We start from the raw sequence: 25,022 nt of genomic DNA, 5'->3' as shown, positions 1-25,022 counted from the left end.
AGCCCGGGACAGAGGGGAAGCCCAGTACTGAGAGGAAGCCCAGTACTGAGAGGAAGCCCAGTACTGAGAAGAAGCCCAGTACTGAGATGAAGATCTGGAAGATCACGACTGACTGGCAGCTAGATGACTGGCGGATCTAGCTGCTCTATGCAGACTGACAGCTCTGGCTGCTTCTTACAGACTGATAGCTCTGGCTGCTTCATGCAGACTGACAGCTCTGGCTGCTCCATGCAGGCTGACAGCTCTCTGCAGACTGGCAGATCCTGGCTGACTGGCACTTCTGGCGGATCCTAGCAGACTGGCGGCGCTGGGCAGACTGGCGGCGCTGGGCAGACTGGCGGCGCTGGGCAGACTGGCGGCGCTGGGCAGACTGGCGGCACTGGCGGCGCTGGGCAGACTGGGAGCTCTGGCGACGCTGGGCAGACTGGAGACTCCAGCAGCGCAGGAGAAGAGAAAGGCTCTGGCTGCGCTAAACAGGCGGGAGACTCCGACAGCGCAGGAGAGGAGAAAAGCGCAGGCTGCGCTGAACAGGTGAGGCGCACTGAAGGACTGGTGCGTGGTGCTGGAACTGGGGGTACTGGATCGAGGACACGCACAGGAAGCCTGGTGCGGGGAGCTGCTACCAGAGGACTGGAGTGTGGAGGTGGCACAGGATGGGCTAGACCGTGAAGGCGTACTGGAGATCTTGAGAGCAGTGTAGGCACAGGACGTGCAAGGCTAGGGATGTGCACAGGAGGCCTGGTGCGTGAGGCTGGCACCAACTTCACCAGCCGACTAACACACACTTCAGGTTGAGTATAGAGCGCTAACTCAGGTGCTATCAAATCCCTGACACGATCCATCGGACGAATATTGTATCTATAGCACCAAGCTAGCAACTCCCTCATTACTCTCCACTCCACTTTCCCCATTAACTCCCTCACAGTCTCTGCTTCGCTCACCTCTAACACTGGCTCTGGTTCTGGTCTCCTCCTTGGCTCCTCACGATAAACAAGGAGAGTTGGCTCAGGTCTATCTCCTGACTCAGCCATACTCTCCCTGAGCCCCCCCCCCCCAATATTTTTTTGGGGGTGACTTTCGGTTTTCGCTCTGCGTCGCCGTGTTTTCCTTTTTGACTCCATTCGCCTGTAGCCCTCTTCGCACTGTTGAAGCGAATCCCAGGCGGGCTCCTGCACTCTCTCTGGGTCGGCCGCCCACCTGTCGATTTCTTCCCACGTCGTATACTCCATGCCTCTGCTGTCCATAACGTCCTCCTTTCGCTCCTGCCAGTTTACACGCTGCTCGGTCCGTGAGTGGTGGGTGATTCTGTAACGGCGTTCATCTGTTGAAGGAAGAGAGTCGGACCGAAATGCAGCGTGTTTGTTACTCATGATCTTTAATGAATGAAAAGTGACGATACATGAAATAACTAAATACAAAAACAACAAACGGAACGAGAAACCTATTACAGCCTATCTGGTGAACACTACACAAAGACAGGAACAATCACCCACAAAATACAAAGCGAAACTCAGGCTGCCTAAATACGGTTCCCAATCAGAGACAACGAGAATCAATCGCCTCAGGCAGCCAAGCCTATACAACACCCCTAATCAGCCGCGATCCCAAATAATACAAACCCCAATACGAAAACAACATATAAACCCATGTCACACCCTGGCCTACCCAAACATATAACAAACAAAAAAATACAATGACCAAGGCGTGACAGAAGGTATCTTTACTTTTACTCAAGAATGACTATTGGGTACTTTTTCCACCACTGCCTAAATTAACATGCTCAATAAAATAACCTTCTAGGGTTCTGCAATGGACATTTCACTTCTTAAAAGTTTCCTCAATGACAGAAACCTTAAAAAGTACAGTACCATAGCCTATTGCTCTCTGCAATAATATTCTAATAAAGAAATACAAGGACTGTCTTTTCTTTCTTGATATGATGCATCTTTATCTGAGTAATTTATAGGCAAATGTCATCATGTTCTCGAAACACTGATTGTACAAAACATTGGGAACACCTTCCTAATATTGAGTTGCAAACATTTTTGCCCTCAGAACAGCCTCAATTCATCGGGGCATGGACTTTACAAGGTGTCAAAATCATTCAACAAAGATGCTGGCCCATATTGACTCCAGTGCTTCCCACAGTTGTGTTAAGTTGTCTGGATGTCCTCTTGATACACACGGGAAACTGAAAAAACCCAGCTTGAAAAACCCAGAAACGTGGAAATGCCCACGACAAACAGTGAGCAATTATATTCATGTATAAAAAAACAAATAATGGAAGAAAAACCGTGCCAGTTTGAATTTTGTAAAGTTTGTGTGGGAGAAGTGGGAAATTATTGTTACCGATCAATAATGACAAACCTCCTGGAATTGACAACTTAGATGGAAAGCTACTGAGGATGGTAGCTGACTCTATATCCACTCCTATCTGTCATATTTTTAATCTGAGCCTAGAGGAAAGTCTTTGTCCTCAGGCCTGGAGGGAAGCCAAAGTAATTCCGCTATCCAAGAGTGGTAATGCGGCCTTTACTGGTTCTAACAGCAGACCTATAAGCTTGCTGCCAGCTCTTAGCAAACTGTTGGAAAAAATTGTTTGACCAAATACAATGCTATTTCTCTGTAAAAAAATTAACAACAGACTTTCAGTATGCTTATAGACAAGGGCACTCAACATGTACTACACTGACACAAATGACTGATGATTGGTGGAAGGAAGTTGATAAAAAGAAGATTGTGAGAGGTGTACTGTTAGATTTCAGTGCACCCTTTGATATTATTGACCATAACCTGTTGTTGAAAAAACTTAAGTGCTATGGCTTTTCAACCTCTGCCATATCATGGATTCAGAGCTATCTATCTAATATAACTCAAAGGGTTTCCTTTAATGGAAGTGTCTCTAATGTCAAACATGTAAAGTGTGGTGTACCGCAGGGCAGCTCTCTAGGCCCTTTACTCTTTTCTATTTTTACCAATGATCTGCCACTGGCATTAAACAAAGCATGTGTGTCCATGTCTGCTGATGATTCAACCATATACGCATCAGAAACCACAGCTAATGAAGTCACTGCAGCCATTAACAAAGAGTTGCAGTCTGTTTTGGAATGGGTGGCCAGTAATAAACTAGTCCTGAACATCTCTAAAACTAAGAGCATTGTATTTGGTACAAATAATTCCTTAAGTGCTTGACCTCAGCTGAATCTGGTAATGAATGGTGTGGCTGTTGAGCAAGTTGAGGAGACTAAATTACTCGACGTTACCTTAGATTGTAAACTGTCATGGTCAAAACATATAGATTCAATGGTTGCAAAGAGTAGGAGAGTTCTAGACTTAATAAAGAGATGCTCTGTTTTTTTGACACCACACTCCAAAAAGCAAGTCCTGCAGGCTCTAGTTTTGTCTAATCTTGATTATTGTCCAGTCGTGTGGTCAAGTGCTGCAAGGAAAGACCTAGTTAAGCTGCAGCTGGCCCAGAACAGAGTGGCATGTTTTTCTCTTAATTGTAATATGAGGGCTAATATTAATACTATGCATGGCAGTCTCTCTTAGCTAAGAGTTGAGGAGAGACTGACTGCATCACTTCTTTTTTATAAGAAACATTAATGTGTTGAAAATCCCAAATTGTTTGCATAGTCAACGTACACACAGCTTTGACACACACACTTATCCCACCAGACATGCCCCCAGGGGTCTTTTTATAGTCCCCAAATCCAGAACAAATTCAAGAAAACGTACAGTATTATATAGAGCCCTTATTGCATGGAACTTCCTTCCATCTCATATTGCTAAAATAAACAGCAAACCTGGTTTCAAAAAACATATAAAGCAACACATCGCGGCACAACACCTCTCCCTTATTTGACCTAGATAGTTTGTGTGTATTCATTGATATGTAGGCTAAATGTGCCTTCTTAAAAATGTATGTAGTTCTGTCCTTGAGCTGTTCTTGTCTAATGATTTTCAGTATTATATCATTCTGTATTATGTTTCATGTTTTTTGTGGACCTCAGTAAGAGTAGCTGCTGCTTTTGGAACAGCTAATGTGGATCGTAATAAAATATCAAAATGCCAAAACCGGTGCACCTGGCACCTACTACCATACCCTGTTCAAAGGAACTTAAATATTTAGTCTTGCCTGTTCACCCTTTGAATGGCACACATACGCAATCCATGTAATCCAAACCCTTCTTTAACCTCTCTGAACCACTCGTACCGGATCCGAGATAATTGTCATCAGCAACGCTGAATAGCATAGCGCCACAGTCAAATAATATTACTAGAAAATATTCATATTCATGAAATCACAAGTGCAATATTGCAAAACACAGCTTAGTCTTTTGTTAATCCACCTGTTGTCTCAGATTTTGAAATTATGCTTTACAGCGAAAGCAATACAAGCGTTTGTATAAGTTTATCGATCGCTCAACAAATCAATAAGTACACTTAGCATCAGGCAACATGGTCACGAAAATCAGAAAAGCAATCAAATGAATCATTTACCTTTGATGATCTTCAGATGTTTTCACTCACGAGACTCCCAGTTAGACAACAAATGTTCCTTTTGTTCCATAAAGATATTTTTTATATCCAAATACCTCCGTTAGTTTGGTGCGTTAAGCCCAGGAATCCCCCAGAAAGAGCGGTCATGACAACGCAGAAAAAATTCCAAATTATATCCATAATGTCCACATAAACATGTCAAATGTTTTTTATAATCAATCGTCAGGTTCTCTTTGAAATATCTATTCGATAATATATCAACCGGGACAGTTGGCTTTTCATTAGGACCGGGAGTAACAATGGCGGCCTTTCTCTTTTGCGCACAACTGACTCTGAGAGCCCCCTCCGATCCACTTACGCAATGTGGTCGTTCACGCTCATTCTTCAAAATAAAAGCCTGAAACTATGTCTGAAGACTGTTGACACCTTGAGGAAGCCATAGGAAAAGGAATATGGTTGATACCCCTTTAAATGGAGCAATGGAGCAAAAACAGAGATGCTTGTTCTAGGTCCCAAGAAACAAAGAGATCTTCTGTTGAATCTGACAATTCATCTTAATGGTTGTACAGTCGTCTCAAATAAAACTGTGAAGGACCTCGGCGTTACTCTGGACCCTGATCTCTCTTTTGAAGAACATATAAAGATCATTTCGAGGACAATATTGCAAAAATCAGAACGTAATATTGCAAAAATCAGAAACTTTCTGTCCAAAAATGATGCAGAAAAATTAATCCATGCTTTTGTCACTTCTAGGTTAGACTACTGCAATGCTCTACTTTCCGGCCACCCGGATAAAGCACTAAATAAACTTCAGTTAGTGCTAAATATGGCTGCTAGAATCCTGACTAGAACCAAAAACCATTTGATCATATTACTCCAGTGCTAGCCTCTCTACACTGGCTTCCTGTCAAAGCAAGGGCTGATTTCAAGGTTTTACTGCTAACCTACAAAGCATTACATGGGCTTGCTCCTACCTATCTCTCTGATTTGGTCCTGCCGTACATACCTACACGTACGCTACGGTCACAAGACGCAGGCCTCCTAATTGTCCCTAGAATTTCTAAGCAAACAGCTGGAGGCAGGGCTTTCTCCTATAGAGCTCCATTTTTATGGAACGGTCTGCCTACCCATGTCAGAGACGCAAACTCGGTCTCAACCTTTAAGTCTTTACTGAAGACTCATCTCTTCAGCAGGTCATATGATTGAGTGTAGTCTGGCCCAGGAGTGGGAAGGTGAACGGAAAGGCTCTGGAGCAACGAACCGCCCTTGCTGTCTCTGCCTGGCCGGTTCCCCTCTTTCCACTGGGATTCTCTGCCTCTAACCCTATTACAGGGGCTGAGTCACTGGCTTACTGGGGCTCTCTCATGCTGTCCCTGCAGGGGGTGCGTCACCTGAGTGGGTTGATTCACTGTTGTGGTCGTCCTGTCTGGGTTGCCCCCCCCCCCCCTTGGGTTGTGCCGTGGCGGAGATCTTTGTGGGCTATACTCAGCCTTGTCTCAGGATGGTAAGTTGGTGGTTGAAGATATCCCTCTAGTGGTGTGGGGGATGTGCTTTGGCAAATTGGGTGGGGTTATATCCTTCCTGTTTGGCCCTGTCCGGGGGTGTCCTTGGATGGGGCCACAGTGTCTCCTGACCCCTCCTGTCTCAGCCTCCAGTATTTATGCTGCAGTAGTATGTGTCGGGGGGCTAGGGTCAGTTTGTTATATCTGGAGTACTTCTCCTGTCCTATTCGGTGTCCTGTGTGAATCTAAGTGTGCGTTCTCTAATTCTCTCCTTCTTTCTTTCTCTCTCTCGGAGGACCTGAGCCCTAGGACCATGCCCCAGGACTAACTGACATGATGACTCCTTGCTGTCCCCAGTCCACCTGGCCATGCTGCTGCTCCAATTTCAACTGTTCTGCCTTACTATTATTTGACCATGCTGGTCATTTATGAACATTTGAACATCTTGGCCATGTTCTGTTATAATCTCCACCCGGCACAGCCAGAAGAGGACTGGCCACCCCACATATGCTCTCTCTAATTCTCTCTTTCTTTCTTTCTCTCTCTCTGAGGACCTGAGCCCAAGGACCGTGCCCCAGGACGACCTGACATGATGACTCCTTGCTGTCCCCAGTCCACCTGACTGTGCTGCTGCTCCAGTTTCAACTGTTCTGCCTTGTTATTATTCGACCATGCTGGTCATTTATGAACATTTGAACATCTTGGCCATGTTCTGTTATCTCCACCCGGCACAGCCAGAAGAGGACTGGCCACCCCACATAGCCTGGTTCCTCTCTAGGTTTCTTCCTAGGTTTTGGCCTTTCTAGGGAGTTTTTCCTAGCCACCATGCTTCTACACCTGCATTGCTTGCTGTTTGGGGTTTTAGGCTGGGTTTCTGTACAGCACTTTGAGATATCAGCTGATGTACGAAGGGCTATATAAATAAATTTGATTTGATTTGAATGGGAGGCTATGGAACATGGAGTTTTCAAAATAGAAGCCACTTCCTGGTTTGATTTTTCTCAGGGTTTCGCCTGCAATATCAGTTCTGTTATACTCACAGTCAATATCTTGACAGTTTTGGAAACTTTAGAGTGTTTTCTATCCCAAGCTGTCAATTATATGCATATTCTAGCATCTGGTCTTGAGAAATAGGCCGTTTACTTTGGGAACATTATTTTTCCAAACATAAAAATAGTGTCTCCTAGCTTCAAGAGGCACTTGGCACCTACTACCATACCCTGTTCAAAGGCACTTAAAAATATTTAGTCTTGCCTGTTCACCCTTTGAATGGCACACATACGCAATCCATGTCTCAATTGTCTCAAAGCTTAAAAACCCTTATTTAACCTGCCTCCTCACCTTCATCTACACTGATTAAAGTGAATTTAAAAAGTGATCATATCCTTCATCTGAATTCCCCTGGTCAGTCTGTCATGGAAAGAGCAGGTGTTCCTAATATTTTGTACACTCAATGTATATACCCAATGTATGTCCATGTATTTACAAAATTAACACTAGATGGCACAACTTACTCAGTGTGGGTCTGCCGTCTGGGTTCACACATGGAGCCCAGGAATCATGTACTTACTGTATGTGCATTTCATTGCACCTCAACAGATCCTGTTCAGTCCAAGAAATGTGACCACGCCATGTGCCAAAACTTTTGGGGTTATAACAATTAAGGGTTGGTTTCTATTGGAAAAGCACACCAATCAGGCATTGCACAGATATATGGACACAGGACAGATAGACAAACAGACAAATCTTTAATCTTACTTGCCCTCTCCACTATTCACTCTTGTAATGATCTTATTTGATACACTAACACTATAACTGCTACCCACGCCCACCCTTTTTCTCCTCACATCACATTGTCTATGGCCTCTGGTCCCACAGTGACCTGGAAACCAGTCGTGTCATCGTTGCCACGCTCAGAGAACGTATCCGATTACACTAGCACCTGGCTGGTAGAGAGAGATGGAAAGATAAGGAGAAAGAGGAGGGATGTAGAAGAGAAAAAAAAAGAAAGAAAAAAAGATTGAGAGAGCTGTGAAAAAACATATGGATGAAAAGAGATATTAGTGAGATATTCCCAACATTTGATGGCATATGGCATATATAGCCCTTTGGTTCTTTGTCAAATAAAATTGAATACATTTTCTGAGAATTCTGTAAACACTATCATTGTACATGTAGTGATGATATTGCTGTCATAGGTTGTGATGCTTTTACTGTTATTGCTAGGTAATAGGAATACTGTGTATTCCACTTACTGCACTGCTTGACACATTTCATAAGGCAAATGCCTACAGACTTGGGAACATTATTGTAACCTTCTTACCCAACAATGAAATGAGTGATAGAGGGAAAACAAAAGGTATTGGAAATGCAGAACAGATAATCAAACCTAAGTCTTCTTCAGTTCAAGTACGATACAGAGACTTATTCACACACCACAGCCAACCATGACTCAGCTATCATCAGCTACATATTAAAGCTCCAACCCACACACACACCCGTATGGAAAGGTTATTGAGAGGGCAGGCATTGATTCATTGGCAATGACAATGCAGAAACCGACGCTTGCGCTTATGTATTGTCTCAGCTTGTCATATCCCACCCCTATTCACTCAACTGTTTCATTTGAGAGTGGACTGCAGTGGTGAATTCACTTATTTCACCTCATTTTACATATGCTGTCATTATATACATGTACAGCTATTATCTATGGACTCAAGCACAAGCATAACGTATTTATCCTGGTTTCTCTCTCTCCCTTTCTCTCTCTCTCTCAAATGCACACATATGCACACATATGCACACACACACGCACACACACACGCACACACACACACACACACACACACACACACACACACACACACACACACACACACACACACACACACACACACACACACACACACACACACACACACACACACACACACACACACACACACACACACACACACACACACACACACACACACACACACACACACACACACACACACACAATCACACACACAGCAAAGTATTACTGTAATTGTGAAGACTTTTTGGGGACCAACCAACAGTTGAGTTCCATTCCAAATTCAACTTTTCCTTTACCCTTTACCCTAACCTTTACCCTAACCCTAAACATTTACCCTAACCCTAGCTCCTTACCCTAAACATAACCCCTAACACTAAACCAAATTTTTACCCCAATTCTAATCCTAACCCTAAACCTAACCCCTAAGCCTAAAATAACCTTTTTCCCAAATGCGTCTTCCAAGTTTGTGGTATTTAAAACATTATGTAAACATATCAGTGTTCATGGTTACAGTCTCCATGACTGCATAACAACAGCTTACAGGTCAGGCATACAATCATTTAGTGGTTTGGAAATGTAATATTTGCCAGTATTAGCACAGCATTCACTGCACCCTATGCTCCTACTGAACTCTTAAGAACCAAATGCAGTGCTGTTGCTATGTTGATGTGTGTTTCATTGCTGAAGGAAAAAAATGGCCCTCAGGTTTTCGGCAGTATGGTGTGAAGAGCTCTTTGAAAATGTGGGACAAATTCCAGATATTGAAGCAGGAATACATCTGTGCAAAGACAAGCAAGCAAGAGTGAAGAAGACCTACCATTTTCCCCCAATGAAATGCAGAGGCAAACCAAGAAATTGTGAACTAAGAGGTTATTTAAAAGTCACTGTATGGAGGAGTCCTGTCTTGCAGAAGAGGGATTATTTGAGTATTTCTCTCTCTCTCTCTCTCTCTCTCTCTCTCTCTCTCTCTCTCTCTCTCTCTCTCTCTCTCTCTCTCTCTCTCTCTCTCTCTCTCTCTCTCTCTCTCTCCCTTTCCCTCTCTCTCTCACACACACACACACACACACACACACACACACACACACACACACACACACACACACACACACACACACACACACACACACACACACACACACACACACACACACACACACACACACACACACAGGCAAACAATTGACTTGGTCCCCATCTTGTTGGTCCCCACAAGGTTAAATGCTATCTCTAGGGGGTTTAGGGTTAAGGTTAGAATTTGTGTTAGGGTTAGAATTAGGTTTAGGGTTAGGAGCTAGGGTTAGTTCGGGGTTAGGGTTAGGGTTAGATTTTCGGGTTAAGGTTAGGTTTAGGGTTAAGGTTATGGTAAGGGTTAGCGTTAGGGTGAGGGGTTAGGGAAAATTGGATTTGGAAAGGGACTGAACTGTGTGTCCCCACAAGGTTAGTTGTACAAGACTGTGTGTGTGTGTGTGTGTGTGTGTGTGTGTGTGTGTGTGTGTGTGTGTGTGTGTGTGTGTGTGTGTGTGTGTGTGTGTGTGTGTGTGTGTGTGTGTGTGTGTGTGTGTGTGTGTGTGTGTGTGCGTGCGTGCGTGCGTGCGTGTGCGTGTGCGTGTGCGTGCAGTGTGGTATTTCCAGTAGACTAGGCTACAACTACAAGGCCCATGGTACTTTTCGACGCGTCTCATGACGTAACTTCATGTGAGCACGAGCAGACTGGAGCAAAGACGCGATTGTAAAGATTACTCACTCTAGTATTGTCCTACACTGAGTCCGTTTACCAGCACATTAGAGCGAAAATAGTTGGACAGCATATAACAACGTTATAAACATTAATATACGAGCAGGTGAATGTAAAAATGATTCGACAATTCGGTGTTTAGGTCAGCACGGACAGAATCGCTTTCCTTTCATCCTTCCTTTTTTTCAACTGGAGCATTCAAATTGGATTTCGAGCGAATATCGGGAAAGTCCAGATGATGGTGTCGGATTATCATTAGGTAAGGCGAGTTTGAAACACATACAATGTGCTTTATTTTATGTAGCTGACGTGTTGTTTTACTGCAATTTGCTTGGCTACCCAGGGGAAAGTTATTGTCATCATCAGCACAATATAAAATTGTAGCCTAACGTTAATTGTTGCACACCTTTTACACGTTTTCTTCTGTTGTCGGCTATTAACGTTACCAGTAGTAGGCCTAGCCTACAACGTATCACTTTTTACTATCAAGTTAGTCTATTCATGGCACAGAAACCAAACAATGACAACATTTTCCAGCAGTAAGAAAACCCTAAAATGAGGTTGGTTTATAGCCCATTGTCATCATTCACACATGGAAAACCAAGTAGCCTACCTAACGTTACCCATTTAACTATTAAGAGAGAGGTAGGGTGTGTGTAATGAAATGTCTATGGCACTTTTGAAGTATGTATATTACGTTACTGGTTGTGCACAATGAAGGGTCTCTCTTTCCCTCGTGTGGTTGACAAGCAGGTTTGGCCCGCACAGAGAATGCCCAGCTGGGGGCTATTGTTCCCACAACATAAACTGATTTGCATGCATCATCTTGCTCGAGCATCTGGCCTCGTGATTCCCTCTTTTGTTCCCCCAAATTCGGGCTCGTTTGCTCAACTGTCCAGTCATATTCATTGCTGTCCCTATCATAATAGAGCTGTGTTTGTGTGGAGCATATACTGTCTTTACTTCGGAATACCCTTTGACCCTTCTCTATATAAGGTTAGGCTTATTTGAAGAGAAACTGGCTTCGATTCAAACTGTCATCTGAGTATGGTAGGGCTGTTAGTAGCCAACTGTCTATACTTTGACATTCCATTTGCCCCTCCAGTCTATTATAAGCACAGTTGATTCGTGATTGTGCTGTCTTAGAAAACTGGCTTTGCATCATCATACTGTTGTCTGACTATATTCCTCAGTAGTGGACTACATCATCTGTGGATGCTTGGGAGAGTTTAAAAATAACACCATCATATCACTCTCACCAGAGTTTCCATTCCTGAAATGGGCTGGATCCGTTTCCTTTATTTAATCAGGCCTGTCTCCCTACTCGACTCCAACCTCCCAGATAAGATGCTTTTCCGACTCACCCCTGGTATGTCAACAGGTTGTGCTGGGATCAGTTATGCAAGTCCATTTGTTTGGGGCGAAAAGCCCTAAGGATGGGTGTGTGTTTCATGCCTTGATTCGGGAAGAAAAACAAACGTGGGGTCACCGAAGGTTGCTGTGGCTGAACATGGATGGAGCGTTCAGAGCCTGCCGTTTGTGAGGATCACGTTGGGTTCTGTGACTCGGAAGTCGCTAAAGGGTAGAGAAACACAATTAGTTAACATCAACCCTGGGGCACATACTAAAAACATATAACTTATGGTTTATTACACATAGCCACAAAGTTACTAAGTAATTCATAGGCTGTATCATGTTAACAACAGCAACATTGGGTGTGCCATGACCAACATTTAGGCCTATGTTTGTGTAGTGTTGTGCAAGCATGGCTTATAACTGTATTTTAGCCTACATTCCCGGTCAATGGCCCTTACATGCTCACTATTCTCATGACATTGGCTCATGTTTAGGTTGGAACTTGTGTGACTGATCTATTTTGAACAGAGAGTGAATGAATAGACAAAACATTAAACAACTCTCCACCAAGCCTGTAAATCTTTCTAACTTAGAGATCTGCCTCTGTGGTAAAGTCAATTAATGAAAGTACATTACATTTACATTTAAGTCATTTAGCAGACGCTCTTATCCAGAGCGACTTACAAATTGGTGCAATCACCTTATGACATCCAGTGGGACAGTCACTTACAATAGTGCATCTAAAACTTAGGGGGGGTGGGGTGAGAGGGATTACTTAACCTATCCTAGGTATTCCTTAAAGAGGTGGGGTTTCAGGTGTCTCCGGAAGGTGGTGATTGACTCCGCTGTCCTGGCGTCGTGAGGGAGTTTGTTCCACCATTGGGGGGCCAGGGCAGCGAACAGTTTTGACTGGGCTGAGCGGGAGCTGTACTTCCTCAGTGGTAGGGAGGCGAGCAGGCCAGAGGTGGATGAACGCAGTGCCCTTGTTTGGGTGTAGGGCCTGATCAGAGCCTGGAGGTACTGAGGTGCCGTTCCCCTCACAGCTCCGTAGGCAAGCACCATGGTCTTGTAGCGGATGCGAGCTTCAACTGGGAGCCAGTGGAGAGAACGGAGGAGCGGGGTGACGTGAGAGAACTTGGGAAGGTTGAACACCAGACGGGCTGCGGCGTTCTGGATGAGTTGAAGGGGTTTAATGGCACAGGCAGGGAGCCCAGCCAACAGCGAGTTGCAGTAATCCAGACGGGAGATGACAAGTGCCTGGATTAGGACCTGCGCCGCTTCCTGTGTGAGGCAGGGTCGTACTCTGCGGATGTTGTAGAGCATGAACCTACAGGAACGGGCCACCGCCTTGATGTTAGTTGAGAACGACAGGGTGTTGTCCAGGATCACGCCAAGGTTCTTGGCGCTCTGGGAGGAGGACACAATGGAGTTGTCAACCGTGATGGCGAGATCATGGAACGGGCAGTCCTTCCCCGGGAGGAAGAGCAGCTCCGTCTTGCCGAGGTTCAGCTTGAGGTGGTGATCCGTCATCCACACTGATATGTCTGCCAGACATGCAGAGATGCGATTCGCCACCTGGTCATCAGAAGGAGGAAAGGAGAAGATTAATTGTGTGTCGTCTGCATAGCAATGATAAGAGAGACCATGTGAGGTTATGACAGAGCCAAGTGACTTGGTGTATAGCGAGAATAGGAGAGGGCCAAGAACAGAGCCCTGGGGGACACCAGTGGTGAGAGCGCGTGGTGAGGAGACAGATTCTCGCCACGCCACCTGGTAGGAGCGACCTGTCAGGTAGGACGCAATCCAAGCGTGGGCCGCGCCGGAGATGCCCAACTCGGAGAGGGTGGAGAGGAGGATCTGATGGTTCACAGTATCGAAGGCAGCCGATAGATCTAGAAGGATGAGAGCAGAGGAGAGAGAGTTAGCTTTAGCAGTGCGGAGCGCCTCCGTGATACAGAGGAGAGCAGTCTCAGTTGAGTGACTAGTCTTGAAACCTGACTGATTTGGATCAAGAAGGTCATTCAGAGAGAGATAGCGGGAGAGCTGGCCAAGGACGGCACGTTCAAGAGTTTTGGAGAGAAAAGAAAGAAGGGATACTGGTCTGTAATTGTTGACATCGGAGGGATCGAGTGTAGGTTTTTTCAGAAGGGGTGCAACTCTCGCTCTCTTGAAGACGGAAGGGACGTAGCCAACGGTCAGGGATGAGTTGATGAGCGAGGTGAGGTAAGGGAGAAGGTCTCCGGAAATGGTCTGGAGAAGAGAGGAGGGGATAGGGTCGAGCGGGCAGGTTGTTGGGCGGCCGGCCGTCACAAGACGCGAGATTTCATCTGGAGAGAGAGGGGAGAAAGAGGTCAGAGCACAGGGTAGGGCAGTGTGAGCAGAACCAGCGGTGTCGTTTGACTTAGCAAACGAGGATCGGATGTCGTCGACCTTCTTTTCAAAATGGTTGACGAAGTCATCTGCAGAGAGGGAGGAGGGGGAGGGGGCGGAGGATTCAGGAGGGAGGAGAAGGTGGCAAAGAGCTTCCTAGGGTTGGAAGCAGAAGCTTGGAATTTAGCGTGGTAGAAAGTGGCTTTAGCAGCAGAGACAGAGGAGGAAAATGTAGAGAGGAGGGAGTGAAAGGATGCCAGGTCCGCAGGGAGGCGAGTTTTCCTCCATTTCCGCTCGGCTGCCCGGAGCCCTGTTCTGTGAGCTCGCAATGAGTCATCGAGCCACGGAGCGGGAGGGGAGGACCGAGCCGGCCTGGAGGATAGGGGACATAGAGAGTCAAGGGATGCAGAGAGGGAGGAGAGGAGGGTTGAGGAGGCAGAATCAGGAGATAGGTGGGAGAAGGTTTGTGCGGAGGGAAGAGATGATAGGATGGAAGAGGAGAGAGTAGCGGGGAGAGAGAGCGAAGGTTGGGACGGCGCGATACCATCCGAGTAGGGGCAGTGTGGGAGGTGTTGGATGAGAGCGAGAGGGAAAAGGATACAAGGCAGTGGTCGGAGACTTGGAGGGGAGTTGCAATGAGGTTAGTGGAAGAACAGCATCTAGTAAAGATGAGGTCGAGCGTATTGCCTGCCTTGTGAGTAGGGGGAAGGTGAGAGGGTGAGGTCAAAAGAGGAGAGGAGTGGAAAGAAGGAGGCAGAGAGGAAAGAGTCAAAGGTAGACGTGGGGAGGTTAAAGTCGCCCAGAACTGTGAGAGGTGAGCCGTCCTCAGGAAAGGAGCTTATCAAGGCATCAAGCTCATTGATGAACTCTCCGAGGGAACCTGGAGGGCGATAAATGATAAGGATGTTAAGCTTGAAAGGGCTAGTAACTGTGACAGCATGGAATTCAAAGGAGGCGATAGACAGGTGGGTAAGGGGAGAAAGAGAGAATGACCACTTGGGAGAGATGAGGATCCCGGTGCCACCACCCCGCTGACCAGACGCTCTCGGGGTGTGCGAGAACACGTGGGCGGACGAAGAGAGAGCAGTAGGAGTAGCAGTGTTGTCTGTGGTGATCCATGTTTCCGTCAGGGCCAAGAAGTCGAGGGACTGGAGGGAGGCATGGGCTGAGATGAACTCTGCCTTGTTGACCGCAGATTGGCAGTTCCAGAGGCTACCGGAGACCTGGAACTCCACGTGGGTCGTGCGCGCTGGGACCACCAGAGTAGGGTGGCCGCGGCCACGCGGTGAGGAGCGTTTGTATGGTCTGTGCAGAGAGGAGAGAACAGGGATAAACCGACACATAGTACTTGGAGATCTGCCTCTGTGGTAAAGTCAATTAATGAAAGTACTTGGAGATCTGCCTCTGTGGTAAAGTCAATTAATGAAAGTACTTGGAGATCTGCCTCTGTGGTAAAGTCAATTAATGAAAGTACTTGGAGATCTGCCTCTGTGGTAAAGTCAATTAATGAAAGTACTTGGAGATCTGCCTCTGTGGTAAAGTCAATTAATGAAAGTACTTGGAGATCTGTCTCTGTGTTAAAGTCAATTAATGAAAGTAATTCCTGGAAAGATCCCTTTCTTCCCTTTTTCCTGACTAGACAGAAAGACATAAAGGCTAGTTTAATTGGTCCTATCCAGTCCTCTCCTCCCCACATTCCTTTTTCTGCTTACGCCCCTCCTTCATTCCTCTCCTGTTATCAAGATCGACTTGATGTGTTTGAAAGGTCCAATCATGGGCACCTACAAGCCACCGCCTCTTATCTCTCACAGGATTGCATCCAAAAGGGCACTCTATTCCCTATGTAGTGCACCACTTTTGATCTGTGTCCAAAATGGCACCCTATTCCCTATGTAGTGCACTACTTTTGACCCGGGGGCCATTAGTGCAGGTCAAAAGTAGTACACTATATAGCGAATAGGATGCCATTTGGGATGCATCCTAATTTTCTTGTTCTCCATGAATTTGGAAAATGGAGAGGTTGCCTACCTGGCTGATTTTGCTTCAATGCTATAGGGGAAACACATTTGCTTGGGAACTTTTGTTTTGCCCATGATTACCTCCCTACTTAATATAATGTTTACATGCCCTACATTACTCATTTCATATGTATATGTATATACTGTACTCTATATCATCTACTGCATCTTTATGTAATACATGTATCACTAGCCACTTTAAACTATGCCACTTTGTTTACATACCCTACATTACTCATCTCATATGTATATACTGTACTCGATACCATCTACTGCATCTTGCCTATGCCGTTCTGTACCATCACTCATTCATATATCTTTATGTACATTTTCTTTATCCCTTTACACTTGTGTGTATAAGGTAGTAGTTTTGGAATTGTTAGGTTAGATTACTCGTTGGTTATTACTGCATTGTCGGAACTAGAAGCACAAGCATTTCGCTACACTCGCATTAACATCTGCTAACCATGTGTATGTGACAAATACATTTGATTTGATTAGATTTTTCACCATTCTTCTGACTGACGGTTGGAGAATGGGGAAAAACAAATAAAAGTGATAACTTTCTGTCCTGAATTTGTATGATAGTATAATGACATGTGTTCTCTGTGACATTGCTGCTCATAAGCAAATGGACGTTATCCTTACCTATAGCTAAATCGGTACCTTGTATGAGGATGACACCAGTAGTTGACAGATGTAGCCTAGCTTTTTTAGTTTGAATTTCAGAAGACCATCTTCACTCTCTGATGAAGATGCATTCTAGGCACAACACGGTATACTTATTTTTTTTTAAACAATTATTTATTTGCCTTTCAGGGTAGTCTGTGTTTTACCTCAATGAATAATTCAAAGTGTTTGAAATGTAAACTGCCACCCTACATCTGCTACCTCAAAAGTCAGACTCCTGAGGATATGTCACCGTTGGACTCCATTTTAAACTGACATGATGACATCTCCCTTACCCCCCATTGTTAATGACGTTAATAAAGAAGAATAAACTTTGACTGTATTAAATTATTTGAAAATTCTCTCTCTCTCTCTCTCTCTCTCTCTCTCTCTCTCTCTCTCTCTCTCTCTCTCTCTCTCTCTCTCTCTCTCTCTCTCTCTCTCTCTCTCTCTCTCTCTCTCTCTCTCTCTCTCTCTCTCTCTCTCTCTCTCTCTCTCTCTAAGCCAGCCATAAGCTTATTAGCCTGCAGTCTAACCCTTTTTATGAGGTGCCATGTTTGGATCAGACTTTGTCCTTCCCTTGATAATCTCCTTATAGAGATGGGTGCCTATGAAATGGCCACCTACAGCCAAAAGCAACCCTCTTTATTGGATTGTGGAAAATGGCACCTATGACCTCTGTAAACAGGGTTACGTTAAAGTCCTAAAAGTCTTGTTAGGCTGACACAGTATGTACTAGGTATTTTGTAATCAAACATCATAACAATGACAAAAATAGTACAAAATACATTAAATGTAAGTATCTGACGATAGACACAGGGAAGCACAGGACAACATGTGCAGAACAACAGTATGTTGATGGCTGTAGTTTCGTGATTCGTCTGTTAGCATGGAAATAACTCTGAATTAGCAGGAGGCTAATGTGAGCGTTACATCGCGCCTGCTAGAAAACTTTAATATATATATACTAGAGGTCGACCGATTATGATTTTCCGATACCGATTATTGGAGGACCAAACAGAGCCGATGCCGATTAATCAGCCCATTTTTATATATATATATATTTGTAATAATGACAATTACAACAATACTGAATGAACTTTTATTTTAACTTATAATAATACATCAATAAAATCTATTTAGTCTCAAGTAAATAATGAAACATGTTCAATTTGGTTTAAATAATGCAAAAACAAAGTGTTGGAGAAGAAAGTAAAAGTGCAATATGTGCTATGTAAAAAAGCTCATGTTTATGTTCCTTGCTCAGAACAAGAGAACATATGAAAGCTGGTGGTTCCTTTTAACATGAGTCTTCAATATTCCAAGGTAAGAAGTTTTAGGTTGTAGTTATTATAGCACTGTTTCTCTATATACCATTTGTATTTCATATACCTTTGACTATTGGATGTTCTAATAGGTACTTTAGTATTGCCAGCCTAATCTCGGGAGTTGATAGGCTTGAAGTCATAAACAGCGCAAGAGCTGCTGGCAAATGCAGTAAAGTGCTGTTTGAATGAAAGCTTACGAGCCTGCTGCTGCCTACCACCACCCAGTCAGACTGCTCTATCAAATCATAGACTTAATTATAGTATAATAACACACAGAAATGTGAGCCTTAGGTCATTAATATGGTCAAATCCGGAAACGATCATTTAGAAAACAAAACGTTTATTCTTTCAGTGAAATACGGAACCGTTCGGTATTTTATCGAATGGGTGGCATCCATAAGTCTAAATATTGCTGTCACATTGCACAACCTTCAATGTTATGTCATAATTACGTAAAATTCTGGCAAATTAGTTCGCAACGAGCCAGGCGGCCCAAACTGTTGCATATACCCTGACGCTGCGTGTAATGAATGCAAGAGAAGTGACACAATTTCCCTAGTTTAATATTGCCTGCTAACATGAATTTCTTTTAACTAAATATGCAGTTTAAAAAAATATACTTCTGTGTATTGATTTTAAGAAAGGCATTGATGTTTATGGTTAGGTACATTCGTGCAACGATTGCGCTTTTTTCGCAAATGCGCTTTTGTTAAATCATCCCCCGTTTGGCGAAGTTGTCTGTCTTTGTTAGGAAGAAATGGTCTTCACACAGTTCGCAACGAGCCAGGTGGCCCAAACTGCTGCATATACCCTGACTCTGTTGCACAGAAAGCAAGAGAAGTGACACAATTTCCCTAGTTAAAAGGAATTCATGTTAGCAGGCAATATTAAACTAGGGAAATTGTGTCACTTCTATTGCGTGACACTAAATATGCAGGTTTAAAAATATATACTTGTGTATTGATTTTAAGAAAGGCGTAGATGTTTATGGTTAGGTACACATTGGTGCAACGACAGTGCTTTTTTCGCAAAAGCACTTGTTAAATCACCCATTTGGCGAAGTAGGCTGTGATTCAATGATAAATTAGCAGGCACCGCATCAATTATATGCAACGCAGGACAGCTAGATGAACTAGTAATATCATCAACCATGTGTAGTTAACTACTGATTATGTTAAGATTGATTGTTTTTTATAAGATACGTTTAATGCTAGCTAGCACCTTACCTTGGCTCCTTGCTGCACTCGCATAACAGGTAGTCAGCCTGCCACACAGTCTCCTTGTGGAGTGCAATGTAATCGGCCATGATCGGTGTCCAAAAATGCGGATTACCGATGGTTATGAAAACTTGAAATCGGCCCTAATTAATCGGCCATTCTGATTAATCGGTCAACCTCTAATATATACACATTGTAAATATGAAAATAGAATATAGTAGAATTTAATTCACAATCTCCCGCTATCTGCAAGCATGACCAATGGCATATCATCTTATTGTTATGTAAATTAAACCAACCAATAGGAATACATAAACATTGAATGCATATACCGTATTACATTTACTACAATAAGGAAATCATTAACAATTTCCAATGTTTTTTCTTAACAGACCATATTTTATTTAGTGTGGTATTAGTCATCTATTTAACATCAAAATTATTGAACAATTGTGCATTGTTTTAACAACACACCTAAAATCTACAAATAAGCACGTTAGCTAGGGCTGTGATGCCTATGGTATTTTGAGTAAGGATGAATTCTCATGCAAATGGCCACGGTTATTTCATAATTGTGATTTTTGTATGAACAAAATTGAGCTTGTAATGCATCATAATGCGTCTTTGGAAATGAGCTACGAGATCTAATAAATACTACACAGCTTTGGTGACACCCCTGTCTCAAAAACGAATGGTTTTCACCAATTGGAAGTGGAAGTGAAGCTTCTCCCCATGACCGTGCTGTTCTGCTCGTAAAATGATCACCAACTTAGCCTAAGTCATGTAAAAGAAAATGCTATTGGGTAAACTATATCTACTTGAATATAAAGTTGAATCGCCCTTCTCCTAAAATTAATGTATTAGGCTGATTATCACAATTCTTTTTATTAGTTCACTGTTGTCCATAATTGTTGGTTGCACGATTACACAATAATTGTGCCAGCTCTAACGTTAGCTGGGTTTAAACTCCTGTCTGTACTCCTTTAACCTCCCTGCTTCTCCTGGGTGAAAAGCACAATACAGTACTGATTACATAATTCGGTTTCTCAAAGCTAATCAAGGCTTCGCAGAATTAGCTACAGCACTTGTTGATGTGCAGTTAGTATTCTTTATTGTCATATAATGCCTCACTCTATGTACTACCACCAAGCACAGAAGCTGTTTCGCGTTTTCTCTGTGTGAAGCCAGTCTGACACCAAATCGAGCCCCCCGACTCCCTGCCGTGCGGTTAAAAACGATTCACCGCCCAGTCAGACCGGAGGCTGTTACTTCTGTCACCAGAGGAATGAAAGGGGTGCAACAACAGTGTCCTTGTTACTGCAGAGGAGTGAAATCACTTTAAAAGTCGTCCTCCTTGTCTTGGGAGAGGGTGGTTCTCTGTGCTATTGCTGCAAAGCTCCTCCATTATCTAGTTACAGGCCAGTGAATGGGCCTCTGTCCTCTGCAGTTAACTGGCTTTATTCATGGACAGGGAATATAGAAATGTGACTGAATTGCAGGGTGTTTCTTCTCAAGAAGACTTGGCATCAGCTCTCATTTATCTGCTAACCTGTTGGGACCTTAAGAATACATCCTGTCAGAGATGTGTGTGTTCTCCGTCTTTCAAAATGATATCGAAAACCTACTCTAATGGAGTCTTTGTAGGGTGCAAAGGTGTGTGAATGTTCCCAGTTCCGGCTGACTAAGAGTAGTATAGTCGCTGCAACACACAATTTGTAGGCTGATGTGATCTACCTACAGAGCCAGCTGAGCTATGCCTCATTGCCTTGGTGGTACATTACATAGAATGAATTAAAATGTATGTTTTTGCGGGATATTCAAAATGCCTATACCGCAAGAATCAAGGTTTTGTTCTTTTTTAAATTTTTATATGTATTTATGTCCGCTGGTTCTTTGTATTTTTGGTCTCCTTCGCTCCTCTGTGCTGTGTGCACCTTCCCATTTAAACCAGAGATTTGTATATAATGAGGAGATGCACGTCTCCACCCGTAAAATGGAAGTTGTTGTTCCAAAGGTGGGAAGGCAGTCGACAAGCTTAGGTCCAAAATAAGACCAGAGAAACTAGAGGTCGACCGATTATGATTTTTCAACGCCGATACCGATACCAATTATTGGAGAACCAAAAAAAAGCCGATACCGATTTATCGGCCGATTAAAAAAAAAACAGTATTTGCAATAATGACAATTACAACAATACTGAATGATTGTTCCCAGTTCCGGCTGGAACTATACAATCTATTTAGCTTCAAATAAATAATGAAACATGTTCAATTTGGTTTAAATAATGCAAAAACAAAGTGTTGGAGAAGAAAGTAAAAGTGCAATATGTGCCATGTAAGAAAGCTAATGTTTAAGTTCCTTGCTCAGAACATGAGAACATGTGAAAGCTGGTGGTTCCTTTTAACATGAGTCTTCAATATTCCCAGGTAAGAAGTTTTAGGTTGTAGTTATTATAGGCATTATAGGACTATTTCTCTCTATACCATTTGTATTTTATTAACCTTTGACTATTGGATGTTCTTATAGGCACTTTAGTATTGCCAGTGTAACAGTATAGCTTCTGTCCCTCTCTTCGCTCCTACCTGGGCTCGAACCAGGAACACAATGACAACAGCCACCCTCGAAGCAGCGTTACCCATGCAGAGGAAGGTAAACAACCACTCCAAGTCTCAGAGCGAGTGACATTTGAAACGCTATTAGCACGTACCCCGCTAACTAGCTAGCCATTTCACATCGGTTACACCAGCCTAATCTCGGGAGTTGATAGGCTTGAAGTCATAAACAGTGCAATGCTTGACGCACAACGAAGAGCTGCTGGCAAAACGCACGAAAGTGCTGTTTGAATGAAATCGGCCCTAATTAATCGGCCATTAATGAAATGTCTAAGTGGAAATTACCAACTTTAGAAGTGTCACGACTTCCGCCAAAGTCGGTTACTCTCCTTGTTCGGGCGGCGTACGGCGGTCGACGTCACCGGTCTTCTAGCCATCGCCGATCCACCTTTCATTTTCCATTTGTTTTGTCTTGTTTTGTCTTGTTTTGTCTTGTTTTGTCTTGTTTTCCCACACACCTGGTTTACATTCCCTCATTACTTGTCATGTATTTAACCCTCTGTTCCCCCATGTCTGTGTGTGAAATTGTTTGTTGTAAAGTGTTTGTGCACTCTGACTGGTTCGCGACGGGTTATTTTGTACCCATATTTTGCTGTTCTGGGTGCCATTGGTTTTGCATATGAAACTGCTCTGGTTATTACACAGTTTCTGCTCTGCTGCACATGACTTTTCTGCAGCCAGTCACGCACCTCTTACAGAATTTCACACCCGAATATGGATTCAGCAGGAGCATGTGCCCCTGTTATAGGGGTCGAGGAGCGCGTCCGGGAGCACGCGGCGATATGGACCGCGTCGTCCAAACCATGGACCACCGTGAGAGACAGGGAGTTCCTCCAGCGCCTTCAACAGCACCCATTCCCAGTGGGATTCGTCTCGCCCTTCCCCGGGAGTACGATGGGACGGCTGCACGCCGCCAGGGTTTCCTGTTGCAGCTGGATCTCTACCTGGCAACCATCCACCCGGCTCCTTCGGGCCGTGAGATGGTGTCTGCCCTCGTCTCGTGCCTCTCGGGGAAAGCCCTGGAGTGGGCCAACGCCGTGTGTGGAGAGGGAGATGGCACTCTTCGACCACTCGCCCGAGGGTAGAGCGTGGGAGCTGGACGCGGACATTGAGCAGGCGTTAGGTGCAGAGCCTGCTCCCCTCCAGTGTCCCGCTGGGCGTCTGTACCTTCCGTCTGCTGTCCGTTACCAGCTGATCTATTGGGCCCACACGTCACCCTCCTCTGGTCATCCAGGCATTGGTCGGACGGTGCTCTGTCTCAGTGGGAAGTACTGGTGGCCCACTTTGGCTACGGATGTGAGGGTTTATGTTTCCTCCTGCTCGGTGTGCACCCAGTGTAAGGCTCCTAGGCACCTGCCCAGAGGTAAGCTACACCCCTTACCCGTTCCACAACGGCCTTGGTCGCACCTGTCACTTTTAGGGTCTGGAGGGCGTTCATGGAACGTCTGGGGGTCTCGATCAGCCTTACCTTGGGTTTTCACCCCTAGAGTAACAGGCAGGTGGAGAGCGTTAACCAGGATGTGGGTAGGTTTCTAAGGTCTTATTGCCAGGACCGGCCGGGGTAGTGGGTGGCGTTCGTGCCCTGGGCAGAGATGGCCGAGAACTCGCTCCTCCACTCCTCCACTAACTTCTACCCCTTCCAGTGCGTACTGGGGTACCAGCCGGTTCTGGCGCCTTGGCATCAGAGTCAGATCGAGGCTCCTGCGGTGGACGACTGGTTCAGGCGCACGGAGGAGACATGGGACGCTGCTCATATTCACCTTCAGCATGCCGTGCTGCGCCAGAAAGCCGACGCAGACCGTCACCGCAGTGAGGACCGGGTCTGGCTCTCGATCCGAAGCCTGCCCTGCCAGAAGCTGGGGCTGCGGTTTGTGGGGCCATTTAAAGTCCTGAGGAGACTGCACGAGGTTAGTTACAGGTTACAGCTTCCCCCCGAGTACCGTATTAACCCCTCGTTCCATGTGTCTCTCCTCAGGCCAGTGGTTATTTTGTACCCATATTTTGTTGTTCTGGGTGTTGTTGGTTTTACATATTAAACTGCTCCGGTTATTACTCAGTTTATGGTCTCCTGCACCTGACTTCCCTGCAGCCAGTCACGCACCTCTTACAAGAAACCTCTTTAAAACGCAAATACACTACAAATACACTCGGCAAAAAAAGAGTGATCGAATTAAGATCCAGTCGGTGGAATCAGAAGATCAATTGTGGCACTGCTCATTAATGGTCGGATTGTATAGTTCACAAGTGGTGTGAGACAAATAACCTGGAAAGCTCCTCAGCGTTTTGTTCCAGCATGACCTGACACAGACTGTCCCCAAGGCGACAAAGTTACTGCAGTTACTGCATTCCTCACTATACCAGACACATCAGCATCTGTGAAGTGATTTTCTGCACTGAAACAGTAGAAACCGGAACGATCAAGGACGACTCTCATCCCTTGGCATCATCTCCATTGCATCTAGATAGAGATACTTTTAAAACTGAGGGCCAACAGTGAGGAGTTTTACAGATAATTCGCCCAGAAGGATAGACACATGGACTTTGTTTACAAGTAAAAGTACAGTAATATTTACAGTAGTGCCGTCTACTATTATTACATTACAACTCAATCATCAAGTTTGCGGACGACACAACAGTGGTAGGCTTGATTACCAACAACGACGAGACGGCCTACAGGGAGGAGGTGAGGGCCCTTGGAGTGTGGTGTCAGGAAAATAACCTCACACTCAACGTCAACAAAACTAAGGAGATGATTGTGGACTTCAGGAAACAGCAGAGGGAACACCCCCCTATCCACATCGATGGAACAGTAGTGGAGAGGGTAGCTAGTTTTAAGTTCCTCGGCATACACATCACAGACAAACTGAATTGGTCCACTCACACTGACAGCGTCGTGAAGAAGGCGCAGCAGC

At 44.6% G+C, this 25,022-nt stretch overlaps 1 protein-coding gene across 2 annotated transcripts in view; it reads left to right on the top strand.

Moving 5' to 3' along the window:
* Window positions 1–10,495: 10,495 nt before the first annotated feature.
* The window catches only part of LOC124003851 (E3 ubiquitin-protein ligase pellino homolog 1), a 51,283-nt gene continuing 36,756 nt past the window's right edge, over window positions 10,496–25,022 (top strand). For both annotated transcript variants that reach the window (XM_046312457.1, XM_046312454.1), the window contains exon 1: window positions 10,496–10,799. The gene's annotated coding sequence lies outside the window, so the exon portion shown is untranslated. The remainder of the gene's footprint in view (window positions 10,800–25,022) is intronic.

Source organism: Oncorhynchus gorbuscha, linkage group LG18, assembly GCF_021184085.1.
Source record: "Oncorhynchus gorbuscha isolate QuinsamMale2020 ecotype Even-year linkage group LG18, OgorEven_v1.0, whole genome shotgun sequence".
Taxonomy (NCBI): domain Eukaryota; kingdom Metazoa; phylum Chordata; class Actinopteri; order Salmoniformes; family Salmonidae; genus Oncorhynchus; species Oncorhynchus gorbuscha.
The sequence above is the reverse complement of the archived record's forward strand: the minus strand, read 5'-3'. Positions and strand labels throughout refer to the sequence as shown.